Raw genomic sequence first — 25262 nt, forward strand, 5'->3', positions numbered from 1 at the left:
TCAGTCATGCTGTCTGTGAGTGAAAGAATAACCATGTCAGTCAGTCAATGCTTGAGTGTGTAAATGACTAAATGGATGAGCCAGTGAGTCAGTGAGTTAGCGAGTCAAGGAGTCTGAACGAGACACCATGTGTCAGTGATTCAGTAGTAAGTTGGTGTGCCAGTGAGTAAATCAGTCAGTATGCCAGTGAATGGGTAAGTCCATCAATTAGTGAGCTAGTGTTTGAGTCAGTAAGCATGGGAGACAGTGAGTGAGTGAGTCAGTCAGTCAGTAAGCCAAAGAGTAAGTTAATCAGTGAGTGTGTGAGTGAAACAGTAAATCAATGAATAAGTCAGTCAGTGACTTGGTCAGTAAGTATGTGAGTCACAAAGCGAGTTATCAATCAGTGAGTCAAGCAATTATTTGTTGAGTAAATCAGTAAATTAATCAGTCAGCAAGTAAGTCATTGGTCATTAAATGAGTATGTCTGTGAGTTGGTGAGAGTCACTGGATTAGTCAGTCACATGACCATAACCCACCATGACCTCCTTGACCCTACCAGCCCAGCTGGCCCGCCAGCTGCTTGATTGGACTACTGGCTGTCCAGCCTGTCCCAGGGTTACTTGTATAAAATCCAATGTCATATCCAGCTGGACAGTCCAAAACGCCCAAGCCCGGGCTAAAAACACCCAATGGGCCACCTGAGGGTCCACGCTGGACATTGAATTTTCTATAAGTAACCCTTGGGCCAGCTCAGACAGCCAGTAGGCCAATCAGGCAGCTGGCAAGGCAGCAGGGCTGCTAGGATCAAGGTCATGGTAACCAATGATGGACAGTGTATACATATGTGGGTCTCTGTCAATTTTTGATGAAAGTTCCTGTTTAATAAAATGCATCTTGTTTTGCTTCCAATAATGGTGTCTTATTGTATCATCTGTTCACAATGATGTCTTACCTTATAAAGGCATGGGCTGATAAAAGTTCAACCCTATGAAGGTGCCGCCATAGCCCTACAGGAGTGGTGCCATTAGGGGCTGCCTCGTGGGCCATGGCGTGTGGTTGGTCCCGGTATCTGGGGGCTGCTGGGAAGGGCTATAGGGTGGGGCTCGCTGGCTACAGGGGAGATGGGTCAACGTATCTGGCATCCAGTGGGACAGCAGTATTTAAGGGGCTGAGCCCATCTGGTCGCCCTCTTTTCTTCCCGCTGTGGGCCCGTGTGTTTGGTCAAAGTTTGACCACCCACCCAACCCCCTTTATTTCTGCACCCTCTTTTCTGTCATTTGTAGAAAGTAAATAGTGTGTTTTGATTAGTCAGTCACTGAGTGCGTAATTGAGTGAGTCTTTCAGTCTGTATGTAAGCCAGTCAGTTGGTCCATGAGACTGTTAGGGAAGCAGTCGTTAAGTGAGGAATTCAATGAAGAAATCAGGGAGTATGTCAATAAGTCAGTATATTAATTATCAGTGAGCAAACCATTAGGCCTAGGTGAAGATTTGCAGACCCACATTGATCGAGCCGTGGGACTGGTTGTGACAACATCAAATCAGTGGAAGCCCAGGGAGCCGGCAGCCAAATGTCGGCCCCCTTCTAAGGACCTCTATCCAAGTGTAAGGTCTCACCCTGTCTGGCGATGTCTGGATCTGGAGGGAGCCCCCTCCCCATGTTGCTGTGCAATCCACTTGTCTCCAGGGCGCACATACCCTGGAACAAACTGCCTGTAACAAGGCAAAGAATGGACTTGATAAAACTTTTATGCCCTGCAGAATAGAGCTGCGGTGAGCAACTCTGATTGCCCTTCTTTCTCATGGGTTACATGTACACAAGTCTTGTGGCCTCTGCGACCAGCTCAATCTCAGTCAGTGCTTTGCACGAAAGTTGAACTTAGATGTGATTTTAAACCTGTGCATTGATTGATTTCTGCTGCATGTTTGTGCTTTGCTGGAAAGTTGAACTTAGATGTTCCTTTAAACCTACGCATTGATTGTTTTCTGCTGCACTTTAGCGCCCACCCAGTCTGGGCAATTAAAATTCTGCTACCCTGTTAATTTTTCACTTCAAGCACCTCCTTCATCTGTGCCAGCCCAGCTGCTAGGCGGCCAGTTGAGTTACTCGTGCACTGTCCAACTCCCCTGTCTGTCTCGCTCCTTCCTCTGCTACTCCAATGGCACTCTCTATCTCCTGTATCTATTCTAACTGCTACTCTATCACATATCCTATCTCCCTCATGAAGTCTGGAAGAATAAATCTTTAAAAAGCTCTGCTGGCCTCTAAGCCAGGCCTACCTATTGCTGACATCTACATCAATGCTACTTCCAGGCAGACTATTACCGATATCCTCTTTCTGTCCCCTCCCCTGACCGATGCACCCGCATCTGGTCTCCACTCTCTCACCTTTCTCCTCCTCACCCATTAATGGCAGCACTAGGTGGGAAGTGCTCTCGGCATACTTCTCATCCTCTAGGTGCATCATTAATGTCTATCACAATGGCACTATCATGGGCCAAGGTTTTCAACCTAACTCTTCTACTTCTCAACTGGTGCCTACCCTCTCTCATTAACTTCCTCACTTCACCTGTGACTCTTTCCTTTTTCTCTCATCAAACCACTCCACAAGCACTGACAGGAGTACCATGCCCCTGTACCCCCACCTCGGAAAACGTTCAAATTGGTAATAAGAATACCTACTCTGAACACTTGTTCTGCTGTTAAACAGTCCTCTGACATCTGTCTCCTTCTTGAAGACTTTGACTCAACGTCCTTGCCCTTACTGAGACATGGTTCAATGTCTGCTCTGTCACTGCTCTTGACATTCTCCTTCCTGAGGGATACAAAATCCTCTCCAAACTCAGGTCCTGATCTCCAATGAGTGGGCCCCTGCTCCTATCATGCCTACTCAATCCTACTCCTCTTTTGAATGACTTGTCTGCAGGATCTGGGTCTCTCCTACTCTCTCACTCACCTTTTCTACCATCTACAGGCCTCCCAGCCATATCTCTCCCTTCCTGTCTGAATGGGCTGACCACACCTTCTCCCTCTTGAACTCTTCCTCCAGTTGCCCACTGCATAGCTACTTTCTGGTCCAATGTTCAATGTCATGTGGATGACACTCAGCTCTCTTTCAGGCTCTCCTAAGCCACCTCTGCTTCTTCTCTCATACGAGACTGTCTGGCCACAATTCAGGGATGGTGTGCTGCCAATAATCTCTGTCTTAATGCCAGTAAGACTGAGATCCTCCTCATTGGGACACCCCTGCCTCCTTTCCTCTCTCTCTCTAGCCGCCCATTTTGGGCCTCTTTCTGCTCCTTCCTGTGAGGCTAAGAACCTTGGTGTCATCTTCGACTCCACCCCCTCGTTCTCTCCTCACATCTCTGATGTATCTAAGAAGTCAAACTATCAGCATCACCTCCTCAGAGGTATTCTTCCTATACTCACTTTCCCCCAGAAGCTCACTGCCACTTTCAGCACTGACCCTAAATAAGAAAGAAAAGGAATACCAAATAATGTGTCTTTCTGGAGTTCTATACAATAATTGCTAGACTCATTAAAGGTTTATTTCAGGCACACTTCAGGGGGTGAGTCACTGATTTAGTCTGTTCTTAAACGCCTCAACTCAGCCTTTCATCCTTCTGAGGTCGATAAATGACTACCAACACAGGTTGGGTGATATTGGGTGTATATTTTTTCTATATAAAGCGCTTAAGCCTAAGTGCTACATAATAACACATCATTATCATTTGGTCATAGACGTCTGCTTGCATTCAAAGTAATTTGGTAATATGGGCCTATACACACTGATATTAACGATACATATGGCGATCCATTCTTGTATGAAATGTGCATCACAATATAGTGATATCCTAACCATATTTTTCGTAGTGTACAATGCTATGTGATGCCACTTCCTGTTTTGCCAAGGTTATGCACTTCCGCTACCCCTGGCATTTTGGTGAAATGACATCCCTGATCATTTGTGCCACCTTGGGCATCAGTTCTGGCACCTTCTTGCAGAAAGTACAATGCATACTTTGCTTTCGGGACGTGCCAAGCGTGCATTGTTATTCCCACAGCGCCAGGTGCCATAGACCTACACTATAAAGGGCAGTCATGCAGAAGACTGCAGCTAGATCCAGAGAGTTTGAAGCATAGGGAAACCTTCGCTTGTTCAATGGGATATGTAAAAGTGCTTGCCACTTGTGTCGGCGCAGTGCAAGATAGCACTGTGTTGGGAGTATGGTTTGTGTGGCCTTCACATTAAACATGGACAGAGCAAAAGAAACAGCGTCCAAAGCAGAGCTGTTGCTAGGTCTGGAAAAGATTTGGGGCTTTGCTAATGTCGCAACTGTCGGACTCAGGGCTAGCTAGACTTTTGGTTGTAGCCCCTGAGCTTCTATCTGGGGTACAACCAAAAGACACGGGATAAAGCCCTGTTAGCCGCCTAACCATCAGCAACGCCTCTAGAACAAAGTGTGTCTAAATGTGATGAATTAAAGTATGCAGGTGTGTAGTGATTCAGAAATGATGTGAATTGAATGACCTCAATGTGCATGGAGATGTCTGCCTGGCAAATCCGAACCAAAGGATAAATAACAAAAATGAAACATGGGCACGCCCTTAACATCTGCATGTGCCTGCTTGGGGGGCACCAGCACACCACTCAAAGGCAGGACGCAGGTGGCAGGCAGAGGTATCACAAGGTGTGTGACTATTCTGCATCTGAGCAAATCACGCAGCTCTTTGTCTAGGTTAAATGTAAGGTAGTACATGTTTGTGAAGCTACTCAAAGTAGGCCAAGTAGAGCAAGTAACATCTGTGCGCTGCAGTACGTTTGTGATCTGCTCTGCTTAAGCTCTTTCAACATGAATACTGTCACTGTTGAAATAAGATCTCCAAAGTGAGTGTGTCTATAAGTGAGTGAATTAGTGGGGGAGTATGTTAGTCAATCAGTTAATCATTTAGTGAGTGAGTCAAACAGACAGTGAATGAGTCATGGAGTCAGTCAACTGAATCAGTAAGTGAGCAAGTCAGTCTATTATCGAGTCACTGAGTAAGTGAATAAGTCAGTTAGCAAGACAGGCATTGATGTAGAGAGTCTGTTACTGAGTCAGTGAGTAAAGCAATAATTGAGGGAGTTAATGAGTCTGTGTGTGATTTAGTGCATGAGTCAGTGAGTTAGCTAGTCACTCGGTTAGTTAGTGAGTAGGGCAATCTGTGAGTTAATGAGTCAGTCAGTGTGCCAGCCTGTGAGACAGCCCATTGGTGAGTCAGTCAGTGTCAGACAGTGAGTCAGATATTTTGTCAGTCATGCTGTCTGTGAGTGAAAGAATAACCATGTCAGTCAGTCAATGCTTGAGTGTGTAAATGACTAAATGGATGAGCCAGTGAGTCAGTGAGTTAGCGAGTCAAGGAGTCTGAACGAGACACCATGTGTCAGTGATTCAGTAGTAAGTTGGTGTGCCAGTGAGTAAATCAGTCAGTATGCCAGTGAATGGGTAAGTCCATCAATTAGTGAGCTAGTGTTTGAGTCAGTAAGCATGGGAGACAGTGAGTGAGTCAGTCAGTCAGTCAGTAAGCCAAAGAGTAAGTTAATCAGTGAGTGTGTGAGTGAAACAGTAAGTCAATGAATAAGTCAGTCAGTGACTTGGTCAGTAAGTATGTGAGTCACTAAGCGAGTGATCAATCAGTGAGTCAAGCAATTATTTGTTGAGTAAATCAGTAAATTAATCAGTCAGCAAGTAAGTCATTGGTCATTAAATGAGTACGTCTGTGAGTTGGTGAGAGTCACTGGATTAGTCAGTCACATGACCATAACCAACCATGACCTCCTTGACCCTACCAGCCCAGCTGGCCCGCCAGCTGCTTGATTGGACTACTGGCTGTCCAGCCTGTCCCAGGGTTACTTGTATAAAATCCAATGTCATGTCCAGCTGGACAGTCCAAAACGCCCAAGCCTGGGCTAAAAACACCCAATGGGCCACCTAAGGGTCCAACCTGGACATTGAATTTTCTATAACTAACCCTTGGGCCAGCTCAGACAGCCAGTAGGCCAATCAGGCAGCTGGTAGGGCAGCAGGGCTGCTAGGATCAAGGTCATGGTAACCAATGATGGACAGTGTATACATATGTGGGTCTCTGTCAATTTTTGATGAAAGTTCCTGTTTAATAAAATGCATCTTGTTTTGCTTCCAATAATGGTGTCTTATTGTATCATCTGTTCACAATGATGTCTTACCTTATAAAGGCATGGGCTGATAAAAGTTCAACCCTATGAAGGTGCCGCCATAGCCCTACAGGAGTGGTGCCATTAGGGGCTGCCTCGTGGGCCATGGCGTGTGGTTGGTCCCGGTATCTGGGGGCTGCTGGGAAGGGCTATAGGGTGGGGCTCGGTGGCTACAGGGGAGATGGGTCAACGTATCTGGCATCCAGTGGGACAGCAGTATTTAAGGGGCTGAGCCCATCTGGTCGCCCTCTTTTCTTCCCGCTGTGGGCCCGTGTGTTTGGTCAAAGTTTGACCACCCACCCAACCCCCTTTATTTCTGCACCCTCTTTTCTGTCATTTGTAGAAAGTAAATAGTGTGTTTTGATTAGTCAGTCACTGAGTGCGTAATTGAGTGAGTCTTTCAGTCTGTATGTAAGCCAGTCAGTTGGTCCATGAGACTGTTAGGGAAGCAGTCGTTAAGTGAGGAATTCAATGAAGAAATCAGGGAGTATGTCAATAAGTCAGTATATTAATTATCAGTGAGCAAACCATTAAGCCTAGGTGAAGATTTGCAGACCCACATTGATCGAGCCGTGGGACTGGTTGTGACTACATCAAATCAGTGGAAGCCCAGGGAGCCGGCAGCCAAATGTCGGCCCCCTTCTAAGGACCTCTATCCAAGTGTAAGGTCTCACCCTGTCTGGCAAGGTCTGGATCTGGAGGGAGCCCCCTCCCCATGTTGCTGTGCAATCCACTTGTCTCCAGGGCGCACATATCCTGGAACAAACTGCCTGTAACAAGGCAAAGAATGGACTTGATAAAACTTTTATGCCCTGCAGAATAGAGCTGCGGTGAGCAACTCTGATTGCCCTTCTTTCTCATGGGTTACATGTACACAAGTCTTGTGGCCTCTGCGACCAGCTCAATCTCAGTCAGTGCTTTGCACGAAAGTTGAACTTAGATGTGATTTTAAACCTGTGCATTGATTGATTTCTGCTGCATGTTTGTGCTTTGCTGGAAAGTTGAACTTAGATGTTCCTTTAAACCTACGCATTGATTGTTTTCTGCTGCACTTTAGCGCCCACCCAGTCTGGGCAATTAAAATTCTGCTACCCTGTTAATTTTTCACTTCAAGCACCTCCTTCATCTGTGCCAGCCCAGCTGCTAGGCGGCCAGTTGAGTTACTCGTGCACTGTCCAACTCCCCTGTCTGTCTCGCTCCTTCCTCTGCTACTCCAATGGCACTCTCTATCTCCTGTATCTATTCTAACTGCTACTCTATCACATATCCTATCTCCCTCATGAAGTCTGGAAGAATAAATCTTTAAAAAGCTCTGCTGGCCTCTAAGCCAGGCCTACCTATTGCTGACATCTACATCAATGCTACTTCCAGGCAGACTATTACCGATATCCTCTTTCTGTCCCCTCCCCTGACCGATGCACCCGCATCTGGTCTCCACTCTCTCACCTTTCTCCTCCTCACCCATTAATGGCAGCACTAGGTGGGAAGTGCTCTCGGCATACTTCTCATCCTCTAGGTGCATCATTAATGTCTATCACAATGGCACTATCATGGGCCAAGGTTTTCAACCTAACTCTTCTACTTCTCAACTGGTGCCTACCCTCTCTCATTAACTTCCTCACTTCACCTGTGACTCTTTCCTTTTTCGCTCATCAAACCTCTCCACAAGCACTGACAGGAGTACCATGCCCCTGTATCCCCCCCTCGGAAAACGTTCAAATTGGTAATAAGAATACCTACTCTGAACACTTGTTCTGCTGTTAAACAGTCCTCTGACATCTGTCTCCTTCTTGAAGACTTTGACTCAACGTCCTTGCCCTTACTGAGACATGGTTCAATGTCTGCTCTGTCACTGCTCTTGACATTCTCCTTCCTGAGGGATACAAAATCCTCTCCAAACTCAGGTCCTGATCTCCAATGAGTGGGCCCCTGCTCCTATCATGCCTACTCAATCCTACTCCTCTTTTGAATGACTTGTCTGCAGGATCTGGGTCTCTCCTATTCTCTCACTCACCTTTTCTACCATCTACAGGCCTCCCAGCCATATCTCTCCCTTCCGGTCTGAATGGGCTGACCACACCTTCTCCCTCTTGAACTCTTCCTCCAGTTGCCCACTGCATAGCTACTTTCTGGTCCAATTTTCAATGTCATGTGGATGACACTCAGCTCTCTTTCAGGCTCTCCTAAGCCACCTCTGCTTCTTCTCTCATACGAGACTGTCTGGACACAATTCAGGGATGGTGTGCTGCCAATAATCTCTGTCTTAATGCCAGTAAGACTGAGATCCTCCTCATTGGGACACCCCTGCCTCCTTTCCTCTCTCTCTCTAGCCGCCCATTTTGGGCCTCTTTCTGCTCCTTCCTGTGAGGCTAAGAACCTTGGTGTCATCTTCGACTCCACCCCCTCGTTCTCTCCTCACATCTCTGATGTATCTAAGAAGTCAAACTATCAGCATCACCTCCTCAGAGGTATTCTTCCTATACTCACTTTCCCCCAGAAGCTCACTGCCACTTTCAGCACTGACCCTAAATAAGAAAGAAAAGGAATACCAAATAATGTGTCTTTCTGGAGTTCTATACAATAATTGCTAGACTCATTAAAGGTTTATTTCAGGCACACTTCAGGGGGTGAGTCACTGATTTAGTCTGTTCTTAAACGCCTCAACTCAGCCTTTCATCCTTCTGAGGTCGATAAATGACTACCAACACAGGTTGGGTGATATTGGGTGTATATCTTTTCTATATAAAGCGCTTAAGCCTAAGTGCTACATAATAACACATCATTATCATTTGGTCATAGACGTCTGCTTGCATTCAAAGTAATTTGGTAATATGGGCCTATACACACTGATATTAACGATACATATGGCGATCCATTCTTGTATGAAATGTGCATCACAATATAGTGATATCCTAACCATATTTTTCGTAGTGTACAATGCTATGTGATGCCACTTCCTGTTTTGCCAAGGTTATGCACTTCCGCTACCCCTGGCATTTTGGTGAAATGACATCCCTGATCATTTGTGCCACCTTGGGCATCAGTTCTGGCACCTTCTTGCAGAAAGTACAATGCATACTTTGCTTTCGGGACGTGCCAAGCGTGCATTGTTATTCCCACAGCGCCAGGTGCCATAGACCTACACTATAAAGGGCAGTCATGCAGAAGACTGCAGCTAGATCCAGAGAGTTTGAAGCATAGGGAAACCTTCGCTTGTTCAATGGGATATGTAAAAGTGCTTGCCACTTGTGTCGGCGCAGTGCAAGATAGCACTGTGTTGGGAGTATGGTTTGTGTGGCCTTCACATTAAACATGGACAGAGCAAAAGAAACAGCGTCCAAAGCAGAGCTGTTGCTAGGTCTGGAAAAGATTTGGGGCTTTGCTAATGTCGCAACTGTCGGACTCAGGGCTAGCTAGACTTTTGGTTGTAGCCCCTGAGCTTCTATCTGGGGTACAACCAAAAGACACGGGATAAAGCCCTGTTAGCCGCCTAACCATCAGCAACGCCTCTAGAACAAAGTGTGTCTAAATGTGATGAATTAAAGTATGCAGGTGTGTAGTGATTCAGAAATGATGTGAATTGAATGACCTCAATGTGCATGGAGATGTCTGCCTGGCAAATCCGAACCAAAGGATAAATAACAAAAATGAAACATGGGCACGCCCTTAACATCTGCATGTGCCTGCTTGGGGGGCACCAGCACACCACTCAAAGGCAGGACGCAGGTGGCAGGCAGAGGTATCACAAGGTGTGTGACTATTCTGCATCTGAGCAAATCACGCAGCTCTTTGTCTAGGTTAAATGTAAGGTAGTACATGTTTGTGAAGCTACTCAAAGTAGGCCAAGTAGAGCAAGTAACATCTGTGCGCTGCAGTACGTTTGTGATCTGCTCTGCTTAAGCTCTTTCAACATGAATACTGTCACTGTTGAAATAAGATCTCCAAAGTGAGTGTGTCTATAAGTGAGTGAATTAGTGGGGGAGTATGTTAGTCAATCAGTTAATCATTTAGTGAGTGAGTCAAACAGACAGTGAATGAGTCATGGAGTCAGTCAACTGAATCAGTAAGTGAGCAAGTCAGTCTATTATCGAGTCACTGAGTAAGTGAATAAGTCAGTTAGCAAGACAGGCATTGATGTAGAGAGTCTGTTACTGAGTCAGTGAGTAAAGCAATAATTGAGGGAGTTAATGAGTCTGTGTGTGATTTAGTGCATGAGTCAGTGAGTTAGCTAGTCACTCGGTTAGTTAGTGAGTAGGGCAATCTGTGAGTTAATGAGTCAGTCAGTGTGCCAGCCTGTGAGACAGCCCATTGGTGAGTCAGTCAGTGTCAGACAGTGAGTCAGATATTTTGTCAGTCATGCTGTCTGTGAGTGAAAGAATAACCATGTCAGTCAGTCAATGCTTGAGTGTGTAAATGACTAAATGGATGAGCCAGTGAGTCAGTGAGTTAGCGAGTCAAGGAGTCTGAACGAGACACCATGTGTCAGTGATTCAGTAGTAAGTTGGTGTGCCAGTGAGTAAATCAGTCAGTATGCCAGTGAATGGGTAAGTCCATCAATTAGTGAGCTAGTGTTTGAGTCAGTAAGCATGGGAGACAGTGAGTGAGTCAGTCAGTCAGTCAGTAAGCCAAAGAGTAAGTTAATCAGTGAGTGTGTGAGTGAAACAGTAAGTCAATGAATAAGTCAGTCAGTGACTTGGTCAGTAAGTATGTGAGTCACTAAGCGAGTGATCAATCAGTGAGTCAAGCAATTATTTGTTGAGTAAATCAGTAAATTAATCAGTCAGCAAGTAAGTCATTGGTCATTAAATGAGTACGTCTGTGAGTTGGTGAGAGTCACTGGATTAGTCAGTCACATGACCATAACCAACCATGACCTCCTTGACCCTACCAGCCCAGCTGGCCCGCCAGCTGCTTGATTGGACTACTGGCTGTCCAGCCTGTCCCAGGGTTACTTGTATAAAATCCAATGTCATGTCCAGCTGGACAGTCCAAAACGCCCAAGCCTGGGCTAAAAACACCCAATGGGCCACCTAAGGGTCCAACCTGGACATTGAATTTTCTATAACTAACCCTTGGGCCAGCTCAGACAGCCAGTAGGCCAATCAGGCAGCTGGTAGGGCAGCAGGGCTGCTAGGATCAAGGTCATGGTAACCAATGATGGACAGTGTATACATATGTGGGTCTCTGTCAATTTTTGATGAAAGTTCCTGTTTAATAAAATGCATCTTGTTTTGCTTCCAATAATGGTGTCTTATTGTATCATCTGTTCACAATGATGTCTTACCTTATAAAGGCATGGGCTGATAAAAGTTCAACCCTATGAAGGTGCCGCCATAGCCCTACAGGAGTGGTGCCATTAGGGGCTGCCTCGTGGGCCATGGCGTGTGGTTGGTCCCGGTATCTGGGGGCTGCTGGGAAGGGCTATAGGGTGGGGCTCGGTGGCTACAGGGGAGATGGGTCAACGTATCTGGCATCCAGTGGGACAGCAGTATTTAAGGGGCTGAGCCCATCTGGTCGCCCTCTTTTCTTCCCGCTGTGGGCCCGTGTGTTTGGTCAAAGTTTGACCACCCACCCAACCCCCTTTATTTCTGCACCCTCTTTTCTGTCATTTGTAGAAAGTAAATAGTGTGTTTTGATTAGTCAGTCACTGAGTGCGTAATTGAGTGAGTCTTTCAGTCTGTATGTAAGCCAGTCAGTTGGTCCATGAGACTGTTAGGGAAGCAGTCGTTAAGTGAGGAATTCAATGAAGAAATCAGGGAGTATGTCAATAAGTCAGTATATTAATTATCAGTGAGCAAACCATTAAGCCTAGGTGAAGATTTGCAGACCCACATTGATCGAGCCGTGGGACTGGTTGTGACTACATCAAATCAGTGGAAGCCCAGGGAGCCGGCAGCCAAATGTCGGCCCCCTTCTAAGGACCTCTATCCAAGTGTAAGGTCTCACCCTGTCTGGCAAGGTCTGGATCTGGAGGGAGCCCCCTCCCCATGTTGCTGTGCAATCCACTTGTCTCCAGGGCGCACATATCCTGGAACAAACTGCCTGTAACAAGGCAAAGAATGGACTTGATAAAACTTTTATGCCCTGCAGAATAGAGCTGCGGTGAGCAACTCTGATTGCCCTTCTTTCTCATGGGTTACATGTACACAAGTCTTGTGGCCTCTGCGACCAGCTCAATCTCAGTCAGTGCTTTGCACGAAAGTTGAACTTAGATGTGATTTTAAACCTGTGCATTGATTGATTTCTGCTGCATGTTAGTGCTTTGCTGGAAAGTTGAACTTAGATGTTCCTTTAAACCTACGCATTGATTGTTTTCTGCTGCACTTTAGCGCCCACCCAGTCTGGGCAATTAAAATTCTGCTACCCTGTTAATTTTTCACTTCAAGCACCTCCTTCATCTGTGCCAGCCCAGCTGCTAGGCGGCCAGTTGAGTTACTCGTGCACTGTCCAACTCCCCTGTCTGTCTCGCTCCTTCCTCTGCTACTCCAATGGCACTCTCTATCTCCTGTATCTATTCTAACTGCTACTCTATCACATATCCTATCTCCCTCATGAAGTCTGGAAGAATAAATCTTTAAAAAGCTCTGCTGGCCTCTAAGCCAGGCCTACCTATTGCTGACATCTACATCAATGCTACTTCCAGGCAGACTATTACCGATATCCTCTTTCTGTCCCCTCCCCTGACCGATGCACCCGCATCTGGTCTCCACTCTCTCACCTTTCTCCTCCTCACCCATTAATGGCAGCACTAGGTGGGAAGTGCTCTCGGCATACTTCTCATCCTCTAGGTGCATCATTAATGTCTATCACAATGGCACTATCATGGGCCAAGGTTTTCAACCTAACTCTTCTACTTCTCAACTGGTGCCTACCCTCTCTCATTAACTTCCTCACTTCACCTGTGACTCTTTCCTTTTTCGCTCATCAAACCTCTCCACAAGCACTGACAGGAGTACCATGCCCCTGTACCCCCCCCTCGGAAAACGTTCAAATTGGTAATAAGAATACCTACTCTGAACACTTCTTCTGCTGTTAAACAGGCTTCTGACATCTGTCTCCTTCTTGAAGACTTTGACTCAACGTCCTTGCCCTTACTGAGACATGGTTCAATGTCTGCTCTGTCACTGCTCTTGACATTCTCCTTCCTGAGGGATACAAAATCCTCTCCAAACTCAGGTCCTGATCTCCAATGAGTGGGCCCCTGCTCCTATCATGCCTACTCAATCCTACTCCTCTTTTGAATGACTTGTCTGCAGGATCTGGGTCTCTCCTACTCTCTCACTCACCTTTTCTACCATCTACAGGCCTCCCAGCCATATCTCTCCCTTTCGGTCTGAATGGGCTGACCACACCTTCTCCCTCTTGAACTCTTCCTCCAGTTGCCCACTGCATAGCTACTTTCTGGTCCAATTTTCAATGTCATGTGGATGACACTCAGCTCTCTTTCAGGCTCTCCTAAGCCACCTCTGCTTCTTCTCTCATAAGAGACTGTCTGGACACAATTCAGGGATGGTGTGCTGCCAATAATCTCTGTCTTAATGCCAGTAAGACTGAGATCCTCCTCATTGGGACACCCCTGCCTCCTTTCCTCTCTCTCTCTAGCCGCCCATGTTGGGCCTCTTTCTGCTCCTTCCTGTGAGGCTAAGAACCTTGGTGTCATCTTCGACTCCACCCCCTCGTTCTCTCCTCACATCTCTGATGTATCTAAGAAGTCAAACTATCAGCATCACCTCCTCAGAGGTATTCTTCCTATACTCACTTTCCCCCAGAAGCTCACTGCCACTTCAGCACTGACCATAAATAAGAAAGAAAAGGAATACCAAATAATGTGTCTTTCTGGAGTTCTATACAATAATTGCTAGACTCATTAAAGGTTTATTTCAGGCACACTTCAGGGGGTGAGTCACTGATTTAGTCTGTTCTTAAACGCCTCAACTCAGCCTTTCATCCTTCTGAGGTCGATAAATGACTACCAACACAGGTTGGGTGATATTGGGTGTATATTTTTTCTATATAAAGCGCTTAAGCCTAAGTGCTACATAATAACACATCATTATCATTTGGTCATAGACGTCTGCTTGCATTCAAAGTAATTTGGTAATATGGGCCTATACACACTGATATTAACGATACATATGGCGATCCATTCTTGTATGAAATGTGCATCACAATATAGTTATATCCTAACATATTTTTCGTAGTGTACAATGCTATGTGATGCCACTTCCTGTTTTGCCAAGGTTGTGCACTTCCGCTACCCCTGGCATTTTGGTGAAATGACATCCCTGATCATTTGTGCCACCTTGGGCATCAGTTCTGGCGCCTTCTTGCAGAAAGTACAATGCATACTTTGCTTTCGGGACGTGCCAAGCGTGCATTGTTATTCCCACAGCGCCAGGTGCCATAGACCTACACTATAAAGGGCAGTCATGCAGAAGACTGCAGCTAGATCCAGAGAGTTTGAAGCATAGGGAAACCTTCGCTTGTTCAATGGGATATGTAAAAGTGCTTGCCACTTGTGTCGGCGCAGTGCAAGATAGCACTGTGTTGGGAGTATGGTTTGTGTGGCCTTCACATTAAACATGGACAGAGCAAAAGAAACAGTGTCCAAAGCAGAGCTGTTGCTAGGTCTGGAAAAGATTTGGGGCTATGCTAATGTCGCAACTGTCGGACTCAGGGCTAGCTAGACTTTTGGTTGTAGCCCCTGAGCTTCTATCTGGGGTACAACCAAAAGACACGGGATAAAGCCCTCTTAGCCCCCTAACCATCAGCAACGCCTCTAGAACAAAGTGTGTCTAAATGTGATGAATTAAAGTATGCATGTGTGTAGTGATTCAGAAATGATGTGAATTGAATGACCTCAATGTGCATGGAGATGTCTGCCTGGCAAATCCGAACCAAAGGATAAATAACAAAAATGAAACATGGGCACGCCCTTAACATCTGCATGTGCCTGCTTGGGGGGCACCAGCACACCACTCAAAGGCAGGACGCAGGTGGCAGGCAGAGGTATCACAAGGTGTGTGACTATTCTGCATCTGAGCAAATCACGCAGCTCTTTGTCCAGGTTAAATGTAAGGTAGTACATGTTTGTGAAGCTACTCAAAGTAGGCCAAGTAGAGCAAGTAACATCTGTGCGCTGCAGTACGTTTGTGATCTGCTCTGCTTAAGCTCTTTCAACATGAATACTGTCACTGTTGAAATAAGATCTCCAAAGTGAGTGTGTCTATAAGTGAGTGAATTAGTGGGGGAGTATGTTAGTCAATCAGTTAATCATTTAGTGAGTGAGTCAAACAGACAGTGAATGAGTCATGGAGTCAGTCAACTGAATCAGTAAGTGAGCAAGTCAGTCTATTATCGAGTAACAGAGTAAGTGAATAAGTCAGTTAGCAAGACAGGCATTGATGTAGAGAGTCTGTTACTGAGTCAGTGAGTAAAGCAATAATTGAGGGAGCTAATGAGTCTGTGTGTGATTTAGTGCATGGGTCAGTGAGTTAGCTAGTCACTCGGTTAGTTAGTGAGTAGGGCAATCTGTGAGTTAATGAGTCAGTCAGTGTGCCAGCCTGTGAGACAGCCCATTGGTGAGTCAGTCAGTGTCAGACAGTGAGTCAGATATTTTGTCAGTCATGCTGTCTGTCAGTGAAAGAATAACCATGTCAGTCAGTCAATGCTTGAGTGTGTAAATGACTAAATGGATGAGCCAGTGAGTCAGTGAGTTAGCGAGTCAAGGAGTCTGAACGAGACACCATGTGTCAGTGATTCAGTAATAAGTTGGTGTGCCAGTGAGTAAATCAGTCAGTATGCCAGTGAATGGTCAAGTCCATCAATTAGTGAGCTAGTGTTTGAGTCAATAAGCATGGGAGACAGTGAGTGAGTCAGTCAGTCAGTCAGTAAGCCAAAGAGTAAGTTAATCAGTGAGTGTGTGAGTGAAACAGTAAGTCAATGAATAAGTCAGTCAGTGACTTGGTCAGTAAGTATGTGAGTCACTAAGCGAGTGATCAATCAGTGAGTCAAGCAATTATTTGTTGAGTAAATCAGTAAATTAATCAGTCAGCAAGTAAGTCATTGGTCATTAAATGAGTACGTCTGTGAGTTGGTGAGAGTCACTGGATTAGTCAGTCACATGACCATAACCAACCATGACCTCCTTGACCCTACATGCCCAGCTGGCCCGCCAGCTGCTTGATTGGACTACTGGCTGTCCAGCCTGTCCCAGGGTTACTTGTATAAAATCCAATGTCATGTCCAGCTGGACAGTCCAAAATGCCCAAGCCTGGGCTAAAAACACCCAATGGGCCACCTGAGGGTCCACGCTGGACATTGAATTTTCTATAAGTAACCCTTGGGCCAGCTCAGACAGCCAGTAGGCCAATCAGGCAGCTGGCAGGGAGGAGGGGTGCTAGGATCAAGGTCATGGTAACCAATGATGGACAGTGTATAGATATGTGGGTCTCTGTCAATTTTTGATGAAAGTTCCTGTTTAATAAAATGCATCTTGTTTTGCTTCCAATAATGGTGTCTTATTGTATCATCTGTTCACAATGATGTCTTACCTTATAAAGGCATGGGCTGATAAAAGTTCAACCCTATGAAGGTGCCGCCATAGCCCTATAGGAGTGGTGCCATTAGGGGCTGCCTCGTGGGCCATGGCGTGTGGTTGGTCCGGGTATCTGGGGGCTGCTGGGAAGGGTTATAGGGTGGGGCTCGGTGGCTACAGGGGAGATGGGTCAACGTATCTGGCATCCAGTGGGACAGCAGTATTTAAGGGGCTGAGCCCATCTGGTCGCACTCTTTTCTTCCCGCTTTGGGCCCGTGTGTTTGGTCAAAGTTTGACCACCCACCCAACCCCCTTTATTTCTGCACCCTCTTTTCTGTCATTTGTAGAAAGTAAATAGTGTGTTTTGATTAGTCAGTCACTGAGTGCGTAATTGAGTGAGTCTTTCAGTCTGTATGTAAGCCAGTCAGTTGGTCAATGAGACTGTTAGGGAAGCAGTCGTTAAGTGAGGAATTCAATGAAGAAATAAGGGAGTATGTCAATAAGTCAGTATATTAATTATCAGTGAGCAAATCATTAAGCCTAGGTGAAGATTTGCAGACCCACATTGATCGAGCCGTGGGACTGGTTGTGACTACATCAAATCAGTGGAAGCCCAGGGAGCCGGCAGCCAAATGTCGGCCCCCTTCTAATGACCTCTATCCAAGTGTAAGGTCTCACCCTGTCTGGCGATGTCTGGATCTGGAGGGAGCCCCCTCCCCATGTTGCTGTGCAATCCACTTGTCTCCAGGGCGCACATACCCTGGAACAAACTGCCTGTAACAAGGCAAAGAATGGACTTGATAAAACTTTTATGCCCTGCAGAATAGAGCTGCGGTGAGCAACTCTGATTGCCCTTTTTTCTCATGGGTTACATGTACACAAGTCTTGTGGCCTCTGCGACCAGCTCAATCTCAGTCAGTGCTTTGCTCGAAAGTTGAACTTAGATGTGATTTTAAACCTGTGCATTGATTGATTTCTGCTGCATGTTAGTGCTTTGCTGGAAAGTTGAACTTAGATGTTCCTTTAAACCTACGCATTGATTGTTTTCTGCTGCACTTTAGCGCCCACCCAGTCTGGGCAATTAAAATTCTGCTACCCTGTTAATTTTTCACTTCAAGCACCTCCTTCATCTGTGCCAGCCCAGCTGCTAGGCGGTCAGGTGAGTTACTCGTGCACTGTCCAACTCCCCTGTCTGTCTCGCTCCTTCCTCTGCTACTCCAATGGCACTCTCTATCTCCTGTATCTATTCTAACTGCTACTCTATCACATATCCTATCTCCCTCATGAAGTCTGGAAGAATAAATCTTTAAAAAGCTCTGCTGGCCTCTAAGCCAGGCCTACCTATTGCTGACATCTACATCAATGCTACTTCCAGGCAGACTATTACCGATGTCCTCTTTCTGTCCCCTCCCCTGACCGATGCACCCGCCTCTGGTCTCCACTCTCTCACCTTTCTCCTCCTCACCCATTAATGGCAGCACTAGGTGGGAAGTGCTCTCGGCATACTTCTCATCCTCTAGGTGCATCATTAATGTCTACCACAACGGCACTATCATGGGCCAAGGTTTTCAACCTAACTATTCTACTTCTCAACTGGTGCCTACCCTCTCTCATTAACTTCCTCACTTCACCTGTGACTCTTTCTTTTTTCTCTCATCAAACCTCTCCACAAGCACTGACAGGAGTACCATGCCCCTGTACCCCCCCTCGGAAAACGTTCAAATTGGTAATAAGCTTTGCTTACCTACTCTGAACACTTGTTCTGCTGTTAAACAGTCCTCTGACATCTGTCTCCTTCTTGAAGACTTTGACTCAACGTCCTTGCCCTTACTGAGACATGGTTCAATGTCTGCTCTGTCACTGCTCTTGACATTCTCCTTCCTGAGGGATACAAAATCCTCTCCAAACTCAGGTCCTGATCTCCAATGAGTGGGTCCCTGCTCCTATCATGCCTACTCAATCCTACTCCTCTTTTTAATGACTTGTCTGCAGGATCTGGGTCTCTCCTACTCTCTCACTCACCTTTTCTACCATCTACAGGCCTCCCAGCCATATCTCCCCCTTCCTGTCTGAATGGGCTGACCACACCTTCTCCCTCTTGAACTCTTCCTCCAGTTGCCCACTGCATAGCTACTTTCTGGTCCAATTTTCAATGTCATGTGGATGACACTCAGCTCTCTTTCAGGCTCTCCTAAGCCACCTCTGCTTCTTCTCTCATACGAGACTGTCTGGACACAATTCAGGGATGGTGTGCTGCCAATAATCTCTGTCTTAATGCCAGTAAGACTGAGATCCTCCTCATTGGGACACCCCTGCCTCCTTTCCTCTCTCTCTCTAGCCGCCCATTTTGGGCCTCTTTCTGCTCCTTCCTGTGAGGCTAAGACCTTGGTGTCATCTTCGACTCCACCCCCTCGTTCTCTCCTCACATCTCTGATGTCTCTAAGAAGTCAAACTATCAGCATCACCTCCTCAGAGGTATTCTTCCTATACTCACTTTCCCCCAGAAGCTCACTGCCTCCAGAGCGCTGGTCCTCTCTGGGCTGGTCTATTGCAACAGCCTCTGTCTAAATCTTCCGGAGTCTACTCTTCGACCTTTATAACTTATCCAGAACAGGACTTGGAGACTTGTCCTTGGCCTCCACCCCAGGCATCATATCTCTCCAGCTCTAAAATCTCTTCATTGGCTCCCTGTGGCTGCAAGGATCAAGTTAAAGACCCTCTGCATTGCCCACAAGGCTTTTTGGGGCCTGTGACCATTCTACCTCCAACTTTCTCTTCCAAAACATTGTCTTTCTAGAGCTCTCCGCTCATCCACCTCCAACTCTCTCAGGGTGAGACGTTTCTCCACGACAAGAGTCGGAGGAAAATCTATCTTCTCGGCTGGTGCCTCCCTCTGGAACAGCCTGCCTGCCTCTCTCAAACAGAAGCAACCCAAGACCTTCCTTATTCCATCCGCTTTCTCTCTTCTTCTACCCTGCTGATGCACCTGACTGCTCTGCACACTTGTCACCTGTTCACCCTCTGAACTCAGGCCTAGTCTCCTGCATGTCCAGTTGCCCTCGCACTGCCTCCAGGCTCCTCAGCTCTTATGGGTATGTATCTGTAACCCTTTATTCCCTTCTCTCTGTACTTATGAGACACCCGTTGTCTGCACCTGTGAGTTAATTGCACTTCCCCCTTCCCTTTCCCCCTGGCACTTCTCTCCTTCCCTCTTCCCCGCACTTCTGCTATCTGAATGACACAGGGCCTAGTAAGACCATTATTTTATCCTCCCTTTGTTTCCCCCTCCTTGTCTTGTTGCACCTAGAAACACTTGTGGACAGGTGCGTTATAAATGCCACATCATATCATATCATATCATAAACTCCTCCTCCTTGGGAACTTCAATTTCCACCTCTACCCTCCTGAATCAGCCACCTCACTATTCTGTGTCCTCTGTGACTCCCTCTCTCACACTGTTCTTTTTTCCGGTCCGACCCACTCGGCCGGAAACACTCTGGATACCTTAATCTCTGGAGACATCCCTATATCTAACCCAGTCACCACCATCTCTTCTGTTCCAACCACTGTCTGATCTCCTCCCGCTTGGGGCCCCTCAGCCTTCTGTCTGAGCCATCCCCCACAATGCCAGCCTCCTTTGCCGTCATTCGACCGATGAAGCAAGTGTCAGTCGCTGCTTTCGCTTCTACGTTCATCCTGCCTCTGACCCCTGCTTCTGACTCTCCCTCTGTCTTTGCTAACCTTCACCTCTCCATCTCCGACACCCTCAACATCCTTGCCACTGTCATGAGGATCTGCCTGAAGCCTGCCTCCAAGGGCAATGGCTGACATGACACCGATCGAGAATCCCTGAAACAAAAGTGCATAGTTGCTGAACAGAATTGGAAGACCTCAGGTTCTTCCTCTGACAAACTGGCCTGTCACCTACTCCACAGGCAATATCGTTTCTCTATCTGTTCCAAGAAGAGGGTCCACATCCGAGCCTGCATCTCTGGAGCCACTAAAAACACAAATGAATTTTTCAAAATCTGCAAGGAACTCACCAATCCATCTGCAGTCTCCACCTCTCCCCTTCGTTCCCAGGCTCTCTGCACCGCTTTGGCTTCCCATTTCACATCTAACAGTCAGGATGTCCTGTCCTCACTCTCCTCCACCCCACATCCACTCCTGCTCTCCAGCCTCCCTTGGCTCCCTCTCTCAACCCCCACAATTTCCTCCCTCCTTCCCATAGCACCTGATGAGGTGTCTAAAGTTGTCTGCTCTATAAAGGTCTCATCCCAACAGGTGCTCCACTGCTCTTCTAGAACATTAAGAGCAACATCTCATCTCTCTCTCTCAGGCTCTTGACGAATTATGTAACGACTTCTACACAACTGGCTCTTTCCCTCTATTCCTCAAGCACTCTCTTGTGCACCCTCTCCTAAAAAAGCCATCTTCTGACCCCTCCTGCCCAGCTAACTTTCACCCTATCTCTACCACCCGCTTCCTGGGTAAACTCTTGGAGAAGTTGGTCCTCCCCCACTGATGCTTCATACTGTACTTGTTGGCTGCCTCTAAGACCATTAATCTGGATTCCAGGCATCCAAAAGGGAAGGGAACTGCTCTCCTGAACACCTGTAAAGACATGCTGGCAATTCTTGACTCTAACTCTCAAGCTGCTCTCATTCTCCTCAATCTCTGCCAAAGTCAAACATTCTATCCTCATAAACAGCTCTGGGATACACTCAGCATAAGCAACCTGGCACTGGATTGGCTGACCTTTTCCCTCACTAACCACCCTTCCCAGTTGCAGCTGGGCCCTTTCTCCCGCATCACTTCACACTCTACCTGCAGTGTCCTCCAGGGCTCTATCCTATCGCTAAGGCTCTTCAATATCTGTCTCGCCCCTCTTGCCCACCTGATCTCCTCCTTCTCTACTCATATCCAGTGTTATGCTGATGACACACAGCTTTCTTTCAAACCTTCCTCTTCTACCTCCTCTTCCTCCTCTCTAATCCCTGACTGTCATGAATCCCCCATCCCCTGAAAGCTTTGTCATGCCTGGAAGCACTGCCATTAATGCGCCACCACATTCTTCTTCCTACTTGTTTCCATGGTCTAGTTTATTTTCCAGTATGGCATCTCTTCCGGAATAACAGCATCTCAGAGATACTGCCCGGCACGTTGCAACCCTTTTTCTCTGTGCTTTGGGTAAGACGCTCATTTTCCCCCTTCCTGCTCTCCCGTTACCTTTTGCTTGCATTGCCCCCATTCTGCCACAGGCCGCTCTGCCTTGGTCTCTCCTGTTCCTTTCTCTCTCCTATCTCTTGCCTCAGATTCTGCCTATTTACTCTGTTCAGTCCTTCGCTCTGTCAATAGTTTGTTTATGCCTGTCCACACAGCTATCTCATGCTCTGAATTGCTGGCGTTCTAGAATCCTCATCTGCAGAAGATCTATTTTGAGCAAACCAGACCCAGGTTTTTTCCCCGCAGATTGTTTTTTTCCCCTATTACGGCTGCGCCTGGGAAGCCTCTCAGGCCAATTGGGTATATCTGGGGAAGACCACACCCTTTCAAGGGTTGACAAACCCCACACGGAAGAAGACCACAGCTGATCAGCGCACAAAGAGCTCTTCAGGCACCAACCCTGATTCATCCCTGCTAATCACCCGCTGCTGCTGAGACTGGCCGCCTGGACCTTCATGAATCTTACAAGTCACCAGGCCGCTGCCCAGTTAACATCAACATCCCCCAAGCACTACACTTGGGGGTCCCACTTTTGGCATACCTCCGCCCTAGCCCTTAGCCAGCGATCTCCTCCCCAGGACTTCCCTCTGGGGCTATCACCAGCTCTTGCCCATACCTTGCTCCCTCCTAACCCATCCATTTCCCACCTCTGTGCTTCCCTTCACTGCACTTGCACATCCAAATGCCACAAGGCCTAGTAGGACCATGATTGTACATCTACTGTATTATGCCAATATTATTTACTCCCCTTGCTCCGTCCCCACTTTGCCCTGTGGTGCCCAGAAACACCTTTTTGTTGAATAGGCGCCTAAAAAATGCTCATTAAATAAAAGAAATACATTCATTGAGCCACAGAGTTAATGAAAGTGTGGAAATGAATTCTTCTTTACAGGAATACAAGGATGAGAAGTGGCTTAATTGTCTGCTCAGCCCTTACATTCCTACACAACAACAGTCATCGCAAAGATGAAACAGGCACACTCAAGAGATATGCTTCCTTTGCCTTTGTGGTAATATGGGCTGTGTGTTAATGTGATGAAAGTAGCAAATCAAACAGCAATAGTGCAACAGTTCAAAACAAAGGAATGTCCAAACAAGGTTCTATAAAATATCTATACTTCACACTAAACACTATCAACACTAAAAAAAGCACCTTTGTGCAAAGAACACAGAAAATGCAATATGACACAGGCAGCTCGCCAGAGGAGTTTTGCTTCCTCAGCCTTCCATGGCCCATTTGGAATTCAGGCTGCAGAACTGCATGTGCAAAGGGGTGCTCCTGCACTTCACTGCACATTCACACTATATGGGGTGATGATAATGTGGTGCTCTGGCTACTGTGTGCATGTGCAGGAAGTGGTCTGTGCATCCTGGTTCCTGTTCTTGTGCTGGTTCCTGTTCTTGTGCACAGTAGCCGGAGAGCCCTTGTTGTGGTAGGTGACGTAACAGCGAGGAGCAGCATCTGTACCAGGCCTGCAGGTAAGTGTTGAAATTGAATTTGTATTTTTTATATATGACTGTGCATTTAGTATGTTGTTATGTGTGTATGTGTGCGTGTGGGAATGGGTGATGTCTGATGAATAGATAGTTTGAGAGGGCGGGAATGGTGATGGGGAATGGAGGGCTATAGTTTTGCTCTTTATTGTAAAATGAGAATGGTAAGTGTTATAATGTGACTAGACTGGCCTCTTGGTGCAGCCAGTCTACCCATTGCTTATTGTGGAATAACATTATTTAGTAGGCATCTGTGCTAAAGCACACATGATAAGTGTTATTATGTGGCTTGATTGGAATGTTGGTGTAGCCTGTCTGGCCATTTCTTACTGTGGTGTGACATTTTTACTGGGCATCTAAAATAAAGCAAGCATGATAAGTGTTATTACATGGCTAGACAGTCTAGTCACAAAATAGCACTTATCATGCATGCATTATCATAGAATTACATTTTGGTGTAGCCAGTATAGACATTTCTTAATGTGGTATGCCATTTGCAACAGGGCATCTATGATGAAGCAAGCCAGATAAGAGTTACTACATGGCTACAATGGCATTTTGGTCAGCCAGTCAAGCCATTTCTTTCTGTGGCATGATTTCTTTTTCACTGGGCATCTATGTTAAAGCAGGCATGATAAGTGTTATAATGTAGCTAGCCTGCCATTTTGGTGCAGCCAGTATACCTTTTTTTACTCTGGTATGACAATTTTTACTGGGCATCTCTAATAAGACAAGCAGTAGAAGCATTATTATGTGGCTAGACTGGCATTTTGGTTCAGCCAAACTAGCTATAATCTTTTACTGTGACATGGTGCTTTTTAAATGGGCATTTATGATAAAGCAAACATGATAATTTGTATTACATATCTAGATTGGCCAACACTGATGAATCAAGTTTGGACATGTTTTCCTATTGTGACATAGCATTTTTAATGGCAAAGCAAAGAGGAGTATGTTCTTACCTGGAGGTATTGGTATATATTGGCAGAACCAGTTTGCACATGTTTTCTTTTAGTATAATCATTGACATTATGCGTAAAGCAAACAAGAGAATGTTCTTATATGGGAATACTGGGATATATAGGTGCAGCCAGCATGGAAATGTGGTGGGAAAGGTAGTGTGAAAATGTTTTTTATACTGGCATGTATTGTGGGTAAAGGCATGAAAATGTGCTGGGAAATGCTCTGGTCACCGCTGGTGACTTGCATTTATTGAATGTTTTCATGAGTTATCTAAAAGACTGATTGCAAACTGTCTGGCTTTCAATCCATTTTTTCACAGGAAGTGTGCTTCATAAAACACCATTTTAACCCATTATTCAAAAGGTTTCTCAGAGGGAGTCCCCTCAGAAATCCCTTTGGTTGGTTTGGACTCCCTTCGTATGCTTGGTTGCTCTCGCAAATTTGTGGCAAATATTTACACCCCTCCAATTAAAGAATCCACCATCTGCCAATGCAGTAGGAAGATGATGCTAGCACTCTGGGTAATGAAGCAGCGGTGAATGCAAATCAATCACAACAATGCTACCAAAAGGATATGTCTTAGTTGAAAAAAGGTTCAAAAGGGGTCCATGGGACTGGTGCCTTGCAGTACTACTATTGAGAAGCAGATGAATATGTCATCCCTAGCTTCTGCCCCTCCCATGGCCAAATATTGCACAGGTGAGAAGCGTTACTCACTAAGGCAACCATACCCCTTTATCACAGGCAGGTACAGCAAGAGATAGACACAATATAAGCTGAAGAAGTCAAGAGTAATCAATCTACTGTTGTAACAATTCAGGTGCATGCATTAGACACAAAGCAAATGT

The sequence above is a fragment of the Ambystoma mexicanum genome, chromosome 5p (assembly GCF_040938575.1).
Source record: "Ambystoma mexicanum isolate Mex_15411 chromosome 5p, UKY_AmexF1_1, whole genome shotgun sequence".
Lineage (NCBI taxonomy): Eukaryota > Metazoa > Chordata > Amphibia > Caudata > Ambystomatidae > Ambystoma > Ambystoma mexicanum.